Genomic DNA, 18,608 nt, shown 5'->3' on the forward strand with positions numbered 1-18,608 from the left:
TAGGCTCTTCTTGAGTGAATAATTCAAGATCTGCAATCTATCTCAACAACCTATCTCTCTCAATAAGTTTTTCCTTAGATTTGTTTTCTTTTTCCATCTCCTTTTTTTTTCTTAAGGAAATTATTTGATGGGCTCTTTTATTGAGAACCTCGATTTCTTGGGAAACTTCATCAGGGTCTAGAAAAATTTCCTTGGAATCGAATATATTAAAATGATCAATATCAATCAAACTCGCGTTCCCATCTATGGTTTAGGGTAAAGAATCTACCTGAACATTGGAGTTATTCATGTCTCTCCCAGAAATGCCAGTATGAGACAATCTTTGATGAAAAGTCTGAATATCCTTATTATTACTAAACAAACCCGTATGGAAACCCATAATGTCTTGTTCGGAACCATTAGATGATGTATTATAATTTGCATACACTGGTCATCCAGAGGACTTACCCATATGGCTACCTTTCTGTCTCCATGAAGCATTAGCTGGTTCATGTATAGTTGTTTCTCTTTGGCCTTTCTAGACTGGTTTAGGCAATCCTCCCTGAAACTTCTCTTGCAGATTCTTCTTCATGTAGGACCTGGTGTTCCTTCCTCTTTGCATTATGTGAACTTCCTTGAAGTGATCTGTGATTTATTCAAGAGCACTGGGTTTTTTTAATTTTCAAAGTCACCACCCAATTACTTGGGAATTTAAGACATTTTAAGAATAATAACTCACTCACAAGAGACTATGGAATGAGAACACTACTCTTAGAGAAAGATTTGAACAATGCAATGATGGACAATGATTGTTACAGGAACACGGGTAAACACAGATTTGGTAAAATTTCACAAAGATTATGAGATATTATATTTGAACAATTTTATGCGATATGAGCACTCATCTATATTATAAGACTTATATTATGACTCTCCCCATCAGAGTCGCCAATTCTTGTTGGTCTCAATTTCTGATTACTTTTTTTTCTCTCTAAAAATACTTTGCCTCTGTTCATAAAAGAAGAGAACAAAAAGAATAGGAAACAAGACAACAATTAACCAGGTTTACAAGGAAACCTCCTACACTTCAAGCTTGACAAATCTTAGGCGGGTATACCTACTTGTGACTACTTTCTCATGATTTAGTAGATGATTTCCAAAAAACCAGTGCAAATTTCTGCAAACCTTTTCACTTTAGCACAACCAAACATAAATGAAAGATTTATTTTCATTGTAAAGGATCACAAAGAATGTCATGAACACTAGCAACTTAAACCAGTGCCTTATTTGGGCCTCAGATTCATCAAAATAAAGTTAAAATTTGATAATAGAATTCACATACATATCACCACTTTTATCTAATGAAACTACATATGCCTAACATAGAAAAACTCTCAACCTATGCTACACCTAGTCAGTAAATTCATGTAAATTTATTGATTATCAATGAATATGAATTAAGTATATTTATATTTAATTCTCCTCCTTGAGGAAAATACCTAAAATATTCCTATCATTTTCCTTGGAAATCATCTAAGTAAACAATCCTTGATCATCTAATCAAACTGATAACTAGGACATAAAGACAAAGACAACACTGATCTAGGCTCCAAAAATATTCTGATTATATATTACTATTTTCTCATCAAAATTTTACTAGACATAAGGATGATTCAAAATGCCAAAATAAAAGCCTGCATATATTTTGCCAGAGCTTCAATACAAAAATTCTTGTGATCCCCCTTTCTAATTATTCCTGGTATCCATTTATAAAATTTGGATGCAACAAGCTTTGGACTTCCCTAGAAGAATATTCCTATCCTAACCATAATTCCCCCCAAATGTTACATCGATTACAAAAATAAAATTGAAGTAGGAGCAAAACTGATTTTGGAATGTATTCCTCCACAACTTATTAATTGTCAAGCTGAAAAATGGCCAACTAACTTGTCAATATTTGCAGATCGAGTGCCAAGTGTCTTTAATTCTTCTAAATTCCAGTTACCCAGAAATAATCTGTTGCAAGAACTAACTGCTTTAGGTTGCTTGTGAACTGCCACATGCTAGAGCATCGATGGGATCTTCCTATGCATCTATCTCTTTCAAAACACATTTTCTTTCCCATACCTTGAATGTATCATCATCAGGCCAAGAGAAGCTAATAATGTTTTGCTTCAGTTTATTCAAACTTTTCCATGTTTCCATTAACTATTTAACTTCCTTCTCCAAAAAGCCAAAATGTGATTTTATTTTCTCGATTTCTTCAATAGTTTGAATAAATAAAGAAGTATCATCTATATTAATAATGTTATTGATTCTCTGAGACAACCTATGACCTAACTTCCCAAGCCATACTTCTTTATCTTTCATTTTATTGGCACTTAAAAAACCTCTAGGAAACAATTCAAATTTTTCATTTGCATACTCTTTTCGGTACAAATTTGCCCTCCTTTATATGTTGACTTTTTCCACTACAAACCTGGACAAACTTTTTACTAATTCATAAGTAGGTTTGATAGTATCATCAACACCTACTTCTTCCTGGGATAAAGAATATATGGACTCCAAGTCCACCTCTCTAGTAGTCCACTTATCCAAAATTGGCTCCAAAGTAGCATTTTCTTCTTTCAAAGAATCCAAAAGAGTCAATATTACTTTCATGTTTATAAAAAGAATTGTTACTCCAAAAGTATCGACAAATTTCAAAATGGTACCTTTGACCTTTTCCTCATATTTGTTTGCAGAAATTGATTGAGCCTAGTTCAATTCCTCCATCTCATCTTGAATGTTCTTAGTTGATTGGAAGCCAAAAGTCATGGGGGAAGGAGAGAATTCAACAATAGGAATGGAAGGAGGGGCCCTAGTAGGAGAAGAAGCAATCATTAGTTTGGAAGACTCACCCTTTTGATACTGTCCTTCCAATTTACCTTTCAGATCTACAATGATGTTATCTTTAGAAGCTATCTTGAGCTTTGCTTCATTGTAGGTCTTGAGGACTACCTCTAGTTTTAGCTGGATATCAACTTTCTCTTTTTCTTCCTTTTTAGCCACTGCCACTCCAAATTTAGCAGACTCTAAGGTCATGCTAGCAACTTCAATTAACCATGTATCTTTGACTCTCTTCATAATCATGCCCCATGAGTAGTCAAATCCTAAAGATTCTCCCCTTGTTCTATTCTCTTCTCTTTTAAGTGACCACATTACTAGGGCTGTGGACATCACTATAAGTTATTCCCTCTAAGGGTTTGGTTTCTTTTCTTACTGCATCAAAAATTATTGCATCGGCTATGTCCCATTCTGGGAGAATCAACACTCCAGCATTTGCAATCAATTTTCTCCCTTCCTCATGGGTAATTGCCTCAAACTCTTTTAACATCTCTTGCTTTATTTCTACTTCAATAGCAGATGTATCTTTATGGGTGTTGTCTTCAAAATCTGATTCCCTTCAATGTCCTTAGAATAATATGATCTAAGCTGGGTGCAGAGGAGACATTAAAGATAAGGAAATTCCAGAGACAACATATGACAAGGTTTGATTAGACCTTCTACACTTTGGGCTTCCTTGGAGCCCAGGGGGGTATACCTTTGTGAATTAACTTCAAACTTTCAAACAATAAACCCATAGCAAACTAGTCCAGAAACCAGTGGATTTATTCACCTTGAAATCAACTGAAAACAAAGGATGGAAACTATACTTAACTTCAGCATTTTGATCAACAAAGCATTCAATAAAAAACTTTGATTAATACCAGTGCCTTATCCAAGGTTACAGAGTCACCTAAACTCAAATAAAACTCCTGAAACAATACATCTTTATGCTTCCAATCGGCTTGGTTTCCATTAATCCTTATATATGCCTAACACATACAAGAATTCAATCATTTGAAAACTAAGCTATGGTCCTCAAAATTCAAAGTTCCTCCCAAAGAATTTACTAGTATAAGTGATCCCGTGCATTTAATTTCCATCCTAAAGAGAAAAGCTAACAAAAACTTATACTGAGATTGCTTTACAATTCCATTCAAATAGAACAACCCTGGATTATTCAGAATGAAAACAGTAAATAAGTTTGTGAACAAACTAGAAGACAACACAAAGCTTTACTCAAAACCGATGGCCTGTATATTGATATTCATTTAAAGAGATGTTACAATAAATTTTGATTCTCCATTAAACTTGGAAAAGCTCAGATAAATTTCTGCAGTGTTTTCTTACAAAAATTTGTGATCCCCCTTTCCCTCTAGTCCTGGTATCCATTTATAACAACATGGATGCACAAAGCTTTGGACCTTTCGAGGAGAGTTTGTTACAATCATTTCAAAAAGTAAAGAGGTTACAATTTTTGCATAAAAGCAGTTATAAACTCTTTTCAGTCTCTGCAGTTTGTTCAACAGGCTGTTTGGTTGCAACCTCTTCTATCTTTTCAGGGGCGCTTTCCAACTGTTCCGGATCATGGGTGGCATATTTAACTCCCCTTTCACTATATGTCTCTTCTATCGGCCATGAAAAATTAATCACATTATCTTTAATTTTAGTCAACCTTTTCCAAGAATTTCTCAGTTTGTTGACTTCTGAATTAAGAAAACCATAATGTGATTTAATTTTCTCTATTTTCTGTATTGTCACAACAAAGAAAGAAGTATCATCAAGATCAATGATTCCTTTGACCCTTCCTGACAACTTAGCCTCTATCTCTTTTAGCCATATTTGCTTATCTTTTAAATGATCCGGATTAGCGAAAATTCCTGGGAACAACTCAAAAACTTGATCAGTGTATTCCTTCTTGCATAAATTAACCTTTCTATCCACATTATCCATATCTGCTGCCAATTACATTAAGACTTTAGTGACATCAGAAGTGGATTTGATAATGGGATTGGCTCTTGCTTCATCGCAGGATACACACATGAACTCTAAATCTTGCTCCCTAGGTTTCCATCTATCAAAAATGGGTGTCAAAATGGCCTTATCTCTTCTCAGCTCATTCCATATCTCCATGATTTTTCCCACATTGTTGTAAAGCAATGAGGCATTTATTATGTCTGCAAAACTAGAGATTGTGGCCCTTACTTTCTCCTCATATTTCCCTGTATATAAGGCCTGAGCCTGCTTCAGGTTTTCTAGCTCTTGAGGAGAAATCTCAATCATTTGAGAGTTGGAGGGTGCTGGAGATGGTGGAAATTCAATGATAGGGCTAGTAGGTGGAGGTCTTGCAGGAGAAGAGGAAATCATCAATGTTGAAGACTCACCTTGTTGGTGTTGTCCCATCAGCTGGCTCTGCAACTTGGCAATGATGTTATCTTTGCCCCTTACCTCCTCCTTGGCACTGTTATAGGCCTTTAAGACTATTTCCAACTTAATTTGGAGGGCCTCTTTTTCCTTAGCTTCCTTCTCTGCCACTGCAACACTGAATTTTGCAATTTCTAATATAGTGCTAGCAGCCTCTAACACTCCTGTACTCTATACTCTTTTTACCATCATTCCACCCAGGTAACTTGACCCTGAGGTGTCTTTGCCTTTCTTGCTCTCATTTCTCTTGAGAGACCACATAACTAGTGCAACATTATCCTTATTGAAGGTAACTCCTTCCATGGGTTTAGTTTCTTTTCTTACTGCATCCAGCACCAGGGCATCAGCAATATCCCACTCAGGTAAAATAAGCACTCCAGCTTGTGCTACTAGATCTCTTCCCTACTCAGGAGTGATGGTTTTGAATTCTTCCATCATCTCCTGTTTTACTTCTTCCTCCACTGAAGCTGGATCTTTATTAGGCTACTCAGCCTTTCATGTTTCACATCTAGCATTGTATTTATCTATATGCTGTTTCCAAATGAATTTCATGAATGCTTCTGATGTGACAAAGTTATCATTAGCTAAAAAGGCACTACTAGCCTTCTTTATCTCAGGATCCCACTCCTGGCCTTTAAGTTCAGTAGAAGTGATATCCATTTCAGCATCAATGGGTTCTTCTGGCATCCCTTCCTCCACTTCATCATAGGTGTATGCAATTTCCCCTAAGCTACCCAACTGCAAGAGGTGTGCAGCTGCTGCTTGTTCATCTCCTATGTGGATAGGGGATTGGGATGGGGAATACAAGGGTGTATCTGATTGCACTTCCTTCCCCACCCTTTGCTTTTTTGGGTTGTCTTGGATGTCAATGACATCTTGTATCTTCCTCTTTCCTTTTGATGTAGAGGGCTCCCCTGATGTAGGCACTGACACACTATAACCTGATTTCTTTCGCAGTGTGTAATCACCAGGAGGAATTGCTTTGGTGGAAGCTGACCTGCTCAAGATCACTCTGGCCTTTTTAGGGTCACTTTTAATCACAGCCTCCCTCTTCTCCTTTAGTGTTTGCATTACATCTTCAAAGCAAACAATCAAAAACTTTATTTTTTCTTCCAATGGGAAGAAGCTAGACAAAGGGTCATAGCTAGCATCAAACTAATGCACAAAATCCAAGGCTTTCTTATAAGTCGCCCACTTTTCTTTCCTTAGTTTCTGCTCATCTAAATCAAATTCATTTCTGATGAGGTCTTCAAGAAATTGGAATTGATGAGGCTTACCTCTGCATGCTACCTTCTTCCTAAACATACTGTTGAAGAAGTCCTCTAGATCAGCACACCTAGACACTGCAATGGATAAATGATAAGGTTTGAGGAAATCCTCAAAGTAGTTCCAGCCTCCTTTTGTTATCACAAATTGGTGGGCTATGGTAGCTACAGGGAAAATAGTCCCTTTACCTCTGCCTATTAACTCTACTTCTTGTAGGCCACCAATTTGCCTAAGGATCTCTGCTATCCCCACTTTGAGAGGGACCTGATAAGGTAACAAAAATGGAGCACCCCTGAAACCAAAAACTCTGAAAACTATGGAGACTGGATACAAATAAATGTCGCCCCAGTTATGAACAATCTTGATGTTCTCTGTGAATTCTTTTGGCCTTATGAATTCCAGAAGAACCTTGGGGACTCTTGGGTTATCAGAGCACAAGAGAGTTCTTATTTTGGATGCAAAATATTTGTCAAACTTTAAGAAACTAGCATCCTCTCTTTCCCATGACAACACAGTACTCCATAGTTGTACTGGCATTTTTTCTCCTTCCTTTTCTTTAACCAGGTCTAGTCCACTGGCAAAATAATCACCACCTTTGAAGAGGAAAAGGTGCATTAAGAGTGAATACCATCCGAAAGGTCTATCAACCTTTCCATTCTTTATTCCTATCAACCCTCCGTCGATAGCATCAGCAATGAAAGAGGCATAATCAAAAGTAATCGCAAGAGAAGGATTCAAAATCTAGGCAATCATTAACAAGTAATGATTGGGCATATTTGCTTCAGCATCCTCTCCTAGAGCTTGGCAGAGTGCCCAATACATCCCTTTAGCCCTCAAGGTAAACATACTTAATGAGAAGGGCTCTTGCATGTTAGGTCCCACTACTGCTAACCCTCCTATTTTCACAAAAAGTTCCTTGAGAGGCCCATTCCTAAGATGACTCCTTTGTGCACCGTAAACTTGGGCTAATGCTATGAAATTTATAGGTTCCAGGAAATTTGTGAACTCATTAAGTCCAAATGCATTCCTAAATTCTTCAGCATTAATTTCCACAAGGGTTTTCCCATTTACATCCCGAATGCATCTTGTGACTAGATCATAATTTAATGCCATTTGGGTTAACAGGTCTATATCCATGAATACCCCTGGGACTACTAACTTCCCAACATCTAGTTCCTAGATACTATTTTGAGGAGTAGGAGAATTCCTCATTCCGAATCCAACTTTAAACAACCCCAACTCGGACAACCCAACCTGTGGGTCTCTCAACCAATTACCTTTGTCATACAATCCTTCTCCTATCTTCAGACGGGGAGCCCTGGGCACTAACTCTTTGGCCTCTGATGCCTGGTTAGTTGACAATGTCAACTGTTCTAAAAAATCATCACATACACTTCTTTCTAAATAATTAACCTTGCCAGAAAATTCCCTTTTAGGAGCCATTTGAAAATGCAAGAAAATGAATATCACTCTTAAACAATCCTGCAACAAGAGAATTATCTTACTTAGAACACCACACAAGAAATGCTACAAAATATGAGAGAACCTAATGCTTGCTTGAAGGAATTTGCTCTGCGACTGAATTGACTTGCTCTGTATCTGAAAAAGATAACTCTGCGTCTGCTCTTCTGCAAAATCTTTTAAAAGATATCTTCACTTGGTAGTTAGGAAATCAAATATTTGTACACAGGGCCTTAACTATAACATTGATTCCGCATGCTTCGGCCGTCCCTTCAAAATCGAATTCATATGAGAATTCATATTTTTTGCTCCAATGGGTCACAACATTCCTGCAAGTGTTTCACTTTTACTATTTCGTTACTGGCGGCTTTGGCTTTACTCTGGGTCTCGCTTTTTCATTGGCTACATAATACCATGCGGCACTCAACTATTGGCCTTGAAAATCCGTTTGTATTCCATTTGATACTGGCCGCGTGTCTTTTTTATACCGACGTTTCCACCTTGGCGGGCCCACACTTTCTTCTCAGACTACATCATTATCATGACACATGGATGGTTCTCATTCATTCTCGCTATTTCGCGGGTGTAAAGAGTGAGCATCTTACCCTTGCGAAATAGCGCCGACCGTCAGATCATCTTTGAAGTTGATCGACATTTAATCCTTTGAAAAGGCTCTCAGGAATGGTGGGCTCGCTGACTCGTCACGAACACCTGGCATCCAGTCACCTGCGGTGCTGATTTGTCACTCTGTCATTCGCCAGAAGGAAACCATGGGGGGCCCCACTTTCATCTCAACAGGTCTATCTCTAATGTCATCATCATGACAGATGGACTGCTCACATTAACTCTTGCTATTTCGCGGGTGTAAAGAGTGAGCATCTTACCTTTGCGAAATAGTGCCGACCGTCGAATCATCTCTGAAGTTGATCAACATTTAATCCTCTAAGAAGGCTCTCAGGAGAGGTGGGCCCGCTGACTCGTCATGGACACCTAGCGCCTTGTCACTTTCAGAGCTGACTTGTCACTCTGTCATTTGCTAGAAGGGAGCCACGGGGTCTCAATAAATTGTTAACAACTGTACCTGCCAGGTCATCTCCACCTACGACCTGACTCATCTCTGGGGCCCACTTTGAACCTTTAATCCTAACCCACTGACTGTGGTGACTTGTTCCACGTGCTGCCTTTTAATATGCCAGAAGAAACCATTGGGCCCCAACCACCTTTGACAGCTACACCCTTTACTTCCTCCGTCATGACACATGGATGGCTCATATTAACTCTCGCTATTTCGTGGGCCTAAAGAGTGAGTATTTTACCCTTGCAAAATAGCGCCGATCGTCTGATCATCTTTGAAGTTGATCGGCATTTACTCGGCCTAACAACTTTAGAAGAAAAGCATACAAGGCATAAAATTTTCAAATAATCAACGTAATCGCCTAGGCAAATAACAAGGGGGGACACTTCCTACGACCCCACGACCCATAACTTAAGTGAATAAAGTAACAGAAGATTAGAAACCAAAGGGTTTAACATGAAAAGGATAGGATCTAAAAATCAAAAACCCTTAAAACCCTAAAAATCTAAATACACCTTATTTGAAAAATTCAAAAAACCATAGCCAATCATGGGAAAAGAACAACCCAATTCTAAACAGTGATAACAATGGGATTGTTCAATTTTCCTCTTTTCACATCTTTCCTTAAATTGCCCCATATTCTTCCTCCAAAAAAAGTGCAAAAAGGCTCCTGACTTTACAAAATTGTCATCAGCAAAAAATTCATCACTAGCCTATTTAATGACAGGATCCAACTCCCTACCTACAAATTCTTCAGTAGTTAGGTCCATTTATCACCTGCTAGCTCTTCTGACATTCCTTCTTGCAATATAAAGGTTCACTTGGTTGTGCCTCTTTTTCCAACCTTTGCCTTTTTGGGGAGGTTTGTGACTCAGGAGCATCCTCCATTGGCATTTTGGCCTTTGATGTGGAAGGTTCATCCCCTTTAGGCATCACTACATTGTATCCTGATTTTTTGTACACTACATACTCTCCGAGTGGAACAATCTTAGAAAACATGGGTTTGGTCGAGATGAGGTTGGCCTTCTCAGGGGTTGCCTTTATTTTTGCATCATTTTTCTCATTTAAAGTTTGTATAGCACCTTCAAAATAATCTATCAAAAATTTATTCTTTTTCCTCAAATGGGTGGAAACTCTTTTAATTTATCATAATTCTTATCAAAATGTTGGACAAAATCAAGAGTTTTCTTAAATACTAACCATTTTTCCTTTCTCACTTCTTTCTCTACCAAGTTAATTTCATTCCTTATTAGATCTTTGGGGAAGTGGTACTGAAGCACTTTGGTTCCACACCTGACTTTCTTCCTAAACATACCATTAAAGAAGTATTCAAGATCAGCAAACCTTGTCACTATTCTTGGCAATCTGTATGGCTAGAGGAACTTCTCAAAATGTAGCCAACCCCCTTTAGTAATAACAAATTGATGTGCCATGGTGACAGTTGGAAAGATTGTCCCTCTTCCCTTATTTTTCAGTTCTACTTCTTGCAGACCCCAAATTTGCCTTATAATTTCAGCAATACCAATCTTCAAGGGGGCTTGATAGAGGACTAAGTATGGGGTCCCCCTGAAACCATATACTCTAAAGACACTGGAAATAGGATATAAAATTATGTCACCCCAATTGTACACAGTCTTAATGTCTTCTACAAACTCCTTGGGTCTAATGAATTCAAGGAGAACCTTTGGGATCCTAGGGTTCTCTTGACATAGAAGAGATCTTAGCTTAGATGCAAAACATATATCAAACTTAAGATAACTAGGATCTTCCATGTCCCAAGAAAGATATGCACTCCACAATTGGAATGGCATGTCTTAAGCATCCTTTTCTCTTAACAGGTCCATATCTTTTATAAAATACTTTTCACATTTAAACAAAAACATATGCATTAACATAGAATACTAGCCAGAAGGTCTATCCAGTTTGGAATTATTGATCCCAATTAAACCCTCATGGATGACATTTGCAATATAAGGTACAAAGTCATATGCTACTACTATGGATGGGTTCAAAATTTGTGCCATCATAAGCATGTAATGAGTGGGCATGGCATTCTCGGCATCTTCTCCAAAAATTTGACACAAAGACCAATATATACCCTTACCCCTCAAGGTGAAGAAATTCATAGGGAAAGGTTCTGCTGTACTAGGGCCTACTAGTGTTAGTCCTCCTATGTTTGAAAAAAATTCCCTCAATGGCCCACTCCTAAGACGATCCTTCTAGGAATCATAAACCTTTCTCAACATTTCAAAATCAATGGGCTCTAGATAACTTGAGGCTTCATTTAGCCGGAATACCTTCTTAAGTTCATTAGCTATAATTTCAATTAGGGGGCCTCCACTTATATTCTTCACAATCCTAGCAATGGGATCATAGCTCTTTGCAATCTCAATAAATAAATCAATATCTATAAAAACCCCAGGGACCACCAATTTCCCAACATCTAGTTCCCATATGTTATTTGTAGGAGTGGGTGCATTCCATTGACCAAATCTTACCTTGAACAGACCTAGACCTACCATGCCCATCTGGAGATATCTTAGCCAACATCCCTTATCATATAAACCATAACCAATCGATAGGCAAGGAGACTTAGGCACAAGTTCCTTTATCTTGGCAACACTATTCATGGATTGAACCAATTGTTACAAAAAATCATCACATATAGTCCTCTCCTAATAGTCTACCTTTCCCTTAAATTATCATCATGGTGCCATTTTAACAATTTAAAGTTAACCTTACTTCAATTTTGTTATTCAACCAACCCTTTAGAACTTCTAGCACTAGACAATATCAACACAAGGAGAAATTGCAAACCACAGTCACAGAATAACTTACTTATTGCCTTAGAATTCACAGAAATTGCACACCTTGTCTCTGCTAATCTTCTTGAATGCCTTTTGCAATTAAAATCTCAAAACAAGGTTTTATGAAGGCACCCTAGTGGCAAATGAGCATTAATTACCATAAATATAGCCACACCCTCTGCAATTAATCCATTTAAATTTTGAATTTTCCGCTCCAATAGACCAAAAGGATGTCTTCAGTATGCTTTTCCTTTTTGTTTCTGATCCATGAAGAATAAAACTCAAGCAAATTTTCATCGCGGTCGAGTGAGAACCACTAGATCACATAGAATTAGCGCATCTTTTAATTACTTAAGCCTTTGAAGAGGGCCCACCATTTAGTCACATTCCTGCCCTTTGTCACTGATTCATGAAGGGTAAAGGAATAGCATCTTATCATTGTCGTATAGTGACAACCGCTGATTTCCCCTAGACTTGTCAGTCGTTTAAAACATCTAAGCTACTCACATTGGTCGGGCCTACCATTTACTCGCTAGTCCATGAAGAGTAAAACTCTTGCAACTCTTCATCGTGGTCTAGCAACAATTGTTAGATCATATCCTTACCGCTCGATCTTTAAGGTCCCTTTTCACTTACCCACCACCACTGACTGTTAACACTTAACTTCTACCACTAACTCTCTGACCGGCCCTTCCACTAGGGGCTTGTCACTAAGTTGCGATGAGTATTCAATGTGAAACTTCTTATTGTGGTATCATGACAACCATAGGATCAAAGAAGACTTACCTGACCATTAAGAACCCAATGCATACATTAAGAAACATACTTAGGTCTTTAGGAAAAATATAAAGCATTTCATCTTTAATAAAGCCTACCTAAACCTAAATCTCAAATGGCCCCTTTTAATGACATGGTGACCCTTCTGGTTAAGTGAAAAAAGGCAATAATTTAAAAGACCTTTCTTTAGGACAAAAGAGATAAATGTTTATTTACCAAATGGTTTTGAAATTATTGAACCCTAAACCCTTGGAAACCGTTGATTTGCAGACTTGGGACATCAGAAAGATTGGAAAATTAAGGATATCAGAAAAAATTCAACACCATCCAAAATACTAATAACTGATCTCATTTTTTTTCTTTTTGATTTTGTCTTCTGCTACCCTCCTTTCTTCAAGTTCTTGACTCATCCGGATAGTTAGGGCTTCAAGCTCTCTCCTCAAGTTAGTTTTCTCACCATTCAGTTTCGCCACTTCATCAACCAATGCATATATGTTTGTTTCATTAGAAGAGCTTCTTTCAAAGACTTCCAACAATTATTTAGTAACCTCTTTCTATCTAGTAGGTGAAGATTTATACTTGCCTCTCAATGTTTCTAGAGCTTCCTCAATTTCAAAAAGTTTAAGAGACATCTCTCTATAACTCATATCCCCCATGTCTACCTTAGGAGTCCTTCTCAAGTGGTTAAGCCTCAAAGAAGGTTGGATCTAATACCTATTGATAAACTTATAAGGCACTGAGAGGCGAGGGTGAATCAGTGAAAGAAAAAACAATATGAATCTGATCATCAACTTGAGCACTTTAAAACTTATCAAGCATAAAAGGAATATCACCACATAAGATAATGCCCAATAAAATAAAATCCACATAACACAAGAAATTATATGTGGAAACCCAAAAGGGAAAAACCATGGTGGGAGTTAATACCCACAAGATTCACTATCTGTAGAATAGAAATCTTGACCGGTTAAGGTCTTACAACTATGCCTTGTTAGGAGCAGACCTAGTTAAGAGTCACCCAGTTAAGGGAATTACCTCAACCTTGTTAGGAGCTTTGATCTATTAGGATCACCCTCACAAGAGGATTTAACATTCTGATATAGAGCTACCCTATTAGGGATTTTACAAGTTAAGGCTTGTTAGGACCTACGCGTTAAGGGATTTTACTTTTGCAAACTGTTAGGGAAACAACAGTTCAAATGATCTTTATATAACACCTCTGTGTAGATAAGATCCACTTCAGATCCTCAGAACATTAATAACACATCAATATAGAGCTTAACAAAACATCGCACAATCAACATCACTTTTTTCACCTTCGATCTAACACACATACTCATTTATATTCATACCGACTTCATACCTCATCACACTTTTTATAAACATTAACATTTAGTTGGCTACAACATTGGAACAATTTCCTAGGTTCAATGAATCTAGACAAACTTACATCGCACGCTTTACTTACGTTGGCCACCAACATAAGAAATTAAAACCTATGTCGATTTACCGATTTAAGTGACTATATCACTATCGGTTAAATGTTCATCAGCATGTTTGCTCTGTACATCAAATCTCACTCATCCAGCTGAATTTTCTAATGTTGTTGCAATCATATCTTTAAATACCTATCTCTAATACTTCTTTGAAACCACATCATCCAACTCTTCATCGATTGTCTATACCAATTGTCAGAATGCAACTCTTTCTCAATTTACTAGGTGACATCCAAATTACTGGTTCATTCATAAATTGTCATCTATAATGGTTATACCTTACTGGTTGGCTTCCAAGACTTAGATGACAACAAAAACATTGTTGCCATCAATAACAACACAAAAATTAGTCATCAAACATGAATCTCAATCTCTTCATCACATTCACCAATTAATCATTTACTAGTTGCAAATCAAAAACAGTCTTTACCGGTTCAGTCAAATGCCAACAAATAGCGCGTACATGTTTAGGTTCATTTTATTGAGGCTAAATGAAGAAAAAATGCATACGGGTTCATGTTATAATAAACGCATACATAGTTTAGTTTTCAAAACCCCATACACATTTTATTGTCTATAATTCTTTTTGTTGCAACCGACTGGGTCATTTTCACCCATGGCCACACAAAAATGCTTTGGAGGGTTTTGAAGCAAGCAATACACAAATAGGGTTTTCAAGCCTAAACACATCCACAATGCCAAGAGGTATGAGACTGATTTTTTTCATCTATTTTATCCATTTTTTTAATTCTATTCAAAATTTGAATTTATATTCATTATTTTTGATTATTTTTTTAATTTTTCGTTATAAATGCATGTCAGAATCAGAAAATATTGCCCCCTAGCAAGATAAACCTCTTGATAACCTAGGGAAAAACCCACTAGAGATCCCACAACCAGACCCTCAAGATAGAAACCCTCCATCTCCTCTAATAGACCATTCACAAGCTACATAGGAGGATTTGATAAATCAATTAACACAAAACAATGCAAAAATAACTAGATTGGTGAATAGATTGAAGGCATAGAAGCATGAGCATCATGCATCCCTTGCCACAACCCTAGAATCATTGGCTAGTAGTGCCAATAAAGTTTCCAAATAAGTTACAAAATGGGGAAGCTATAGGGATCGATGTCATGCATTTTATGCTTGTGGGTTGTCCTATAATGAAGTGATAAAAAAATAATATATGTAAAGCACAAATATGTTCTCTTTTACTAACCCCAAAACCATTGAGACCTTACCTCTTAATTCAAAGAGGTTTTCTATACTCTGGTGTAGCCATTTGTTGATGAAAATTTCTTTTTGGAATAGGTGGTGGATGGTCTTTCACCAATCACCTTGTAATAATTTTGAGGCTCCATTATATTTTTGAGGAAACTATATTGCGAGTTTATCCTCAATGAGAGGCTAAACTATTTTGATATGAGAGAGTTCCATGGTAGAGGTGGAGGCTCTTCCCAAGATAGAGCTAGAGCCTAGAGGGTACTAAACCCCCAAAGTTGTATCTCCCTAGCACCAAAATCTGTGGTCCATGTCATTGTCCCAGTAGCCCTGAAAGAGTCGATGGAGGTACAAAATCTTTACGCAATGACTACATTGGCTGATGTCATCATTCATCATGGCACATAATTATCATACCCTCTTGGCCCAGATGATGGTACAGTAGTTGATCCATTTGGCCATGGTGAGCCCATTCAACATGTGTATCCCAATTGTTTAGGTATGTGCTCTAGGGTGGATATCAAGGCCAATGCAGATAGTTCCACATCCCATCTATGTACATGTTGTGGGGGTAGATGTCAGACTAGCACTGTAGAGGATGTGGCGTTGATTAATTATTTGATGGATATGGTGTTTGGTGGTCAGACATAGACATGGGTGTGTTGATTTGATTGATAACATTTTATCTATCAATCACTTAAAAATTATAAATGTAAATAAATTTTCATTAATATATTGATTTAAATTGATGAAAATAATATGCATTTCAGGATGCATCAACTAGTTTTAATACACTATCTCATATTCCTCCCATTGTTGTTGCAATTGTAGCTTCGACACCTAATGTGTAAATTTTATAGCATGTTAAAGTAGAATAGTACCTTTAATTCTAAAAAAAATTTATGATATACTAACTCTCTTTAATGTATATTTATCTTGCATTTTGTAGGCATTGTCAGGGGATCAAATTTCCTAGATTGATAATGTCATGCTCTCAGCCATTGATTTTGGCCTGGAAAACTATGTGGTATCATATTTTGCACACATCTTATTTATTTATTCTTTTGAATATGCAAGTCATTTAAATTTAGATTTGCCTAATTATATTTAATATTATCTACTGATATCTCTTATGTTAATTTTGTTTCCTTTAGCATACCTCACATGTGTCTAGGACACCTCTTGGGCAAAATAAATCCTCAAGGATGCCTAAACATTAGAAGGTAATTGAACATAATTTTAATTGCCACAATTGTTTGAAAATATTTAAATTGTCTTAATTGGAATTTGTATATTGATTATTTTTTTTTGTCTCTTTTATATACAGTGGCAATTGGGCTTTGTAGAGTTGATGAATACACCTGATACACTACATGATCAATAGAGGGAAGAGGCATGTATCTCAACTTTATTTTCTTGATTTGATGATTGTATGCACATGTACATTTGAACTTTTAGATAAATTATAATCTTATCATTTTTCATACAAGAAATAGCAATAGCTGCTTCATCAATGGTGAGCCCTCCTAAGTCAACAAGAGAAGCATATGAGGCTCTGGTACACTTTTCTTCTATATATTGTAGTTTTTTAGTGTTTTTGATCTATATATGTTATTTCCTTGTATTAATTGTATTTAACCTAAAATAGTCCCCTTCACGATTTGGCTATAATGTGGATCCTCTCAAGTTCCATTTAAGAGGACTCCTAAATTTGACAAGGCAAGTACAGAAGAAGACATAAGATCCTAGATCAATGGATGAGGTAATCTACAATTAAATTGCAAAGAAATTATAATTTAATGTATAATTATGTTGATAATTATGATCTATTTTCTATGAAAGGATTCTAACTTGGCTTTTGAATTGTGGTTGTGCAGCCATCTAGAGAGCCACATACTGCATCAATGAGCCTCAATTTTCATGATCCACCATAGCTATAGGATCATATAGTGTTAGTTGTGGTCATAAAAGGACCAAGACATCTAGATATACTCTACATTTATATTGTATATCAATTTGGACATCACAAATGCCCTTATTTTGTAAAACTTTTATTGACTTGGCATATATGCTATTTTTGTATACATACACAATTATTGTGCATTTTGATATATATAAATATTGATATTTGATCCAATAAATGTTGTTGGTTTGTATTCATCATTTTTTTTATTATTGATTGTGATTTCTTCTTCAATTGCTTTAGGTTCATTTGGTACATCTAATTGAGATGTTGTAGATGGCATACCTTCTTCTCCCATTGTTCTTAGTTCATGTAATCTCTTCATATGTTATCTTTATCTTTCCTTTGTAGCCTTGCGTTGTTCGGTTGTTCCTCACTTGTTCTTTCCCATCGTTAATAGCTATTGTCCTAAATAGAATCATTTTTCACATATATGTTACAAAAACTTATACAATCAAATCACCATAAAAAATGAGTATTATCATTATTTTTAATAATCAGAACTATTAAACAATCAAAATAGCATCAAACAAACTAATTAGAACAACAATTTAGTCATTTTAACTCATACAAAACAAAATGTTCACTTACTTTGACATAAAATTATCACAAAATCAGTTGCAGTGGGCCTTCAATGAGTTCCAAAACTCCTTTTGTGGTCGTTGAGGCAATTGACCAAATAAAAATATGTGAAACAAATGTGTACAAGTTAATTTTAGTTAAGCTATACATATATTTAGTCCCTAAAAATACCCCAACAAACCAACGTTCACAATTCCCATAACTCATACACACTTCTTATCTTAGAAAATTGTACACAATACCTAAAGTAAAGAAAGGGTGAAGGAAAAAGGAGAGAGAAAGAGAGAGAAAGGAAGAGGGAAATATAATTGGGGAGGAAGGGAGAGAGAGAGAGAGAGAGAGAGAGAGAGAGAGAGAGAGGGGGGGGGGGGGAAGAGGAGATAGTATTGGTGTTTCCAAATGACTTCCTAAATTTCTCTAAGAGATAGCCTTCTTCCTTCAACAAGAATTCAAGGTCATTAGCTAATTGACAAGGATATCATAATAAGATGGACAATCCTCCTACACTCTAGGCTTGGCAAGACCCAGGTGGGTTAACCTGTAGCAACACTCTCAAAAATATAACATGCTACACCGATATTTCTTTTTAAGATAGATGATTCTCAATGATACTAAATGAAAATAAGTAAGCATCTAGAATTGGACCTATTCCACTTACTTCACATGATATTATCACCTAAGAACAATA

This window comes from Cryptomeria japonica, chromosome 7 (genome assembly GCF_030272615.1).
Source record: "Cryptomeria japonica chromosome 7, Sugi_1.0, whole genome shotgun sequence".
Taxonomy (NCBI): domain Eukaryota; kingdom Viridiplantae; phylum Streptophyta; class Pinopsida; order Cupressales; family Cupressaceae; genus Cryptomeria; species Cryptomeria japonica.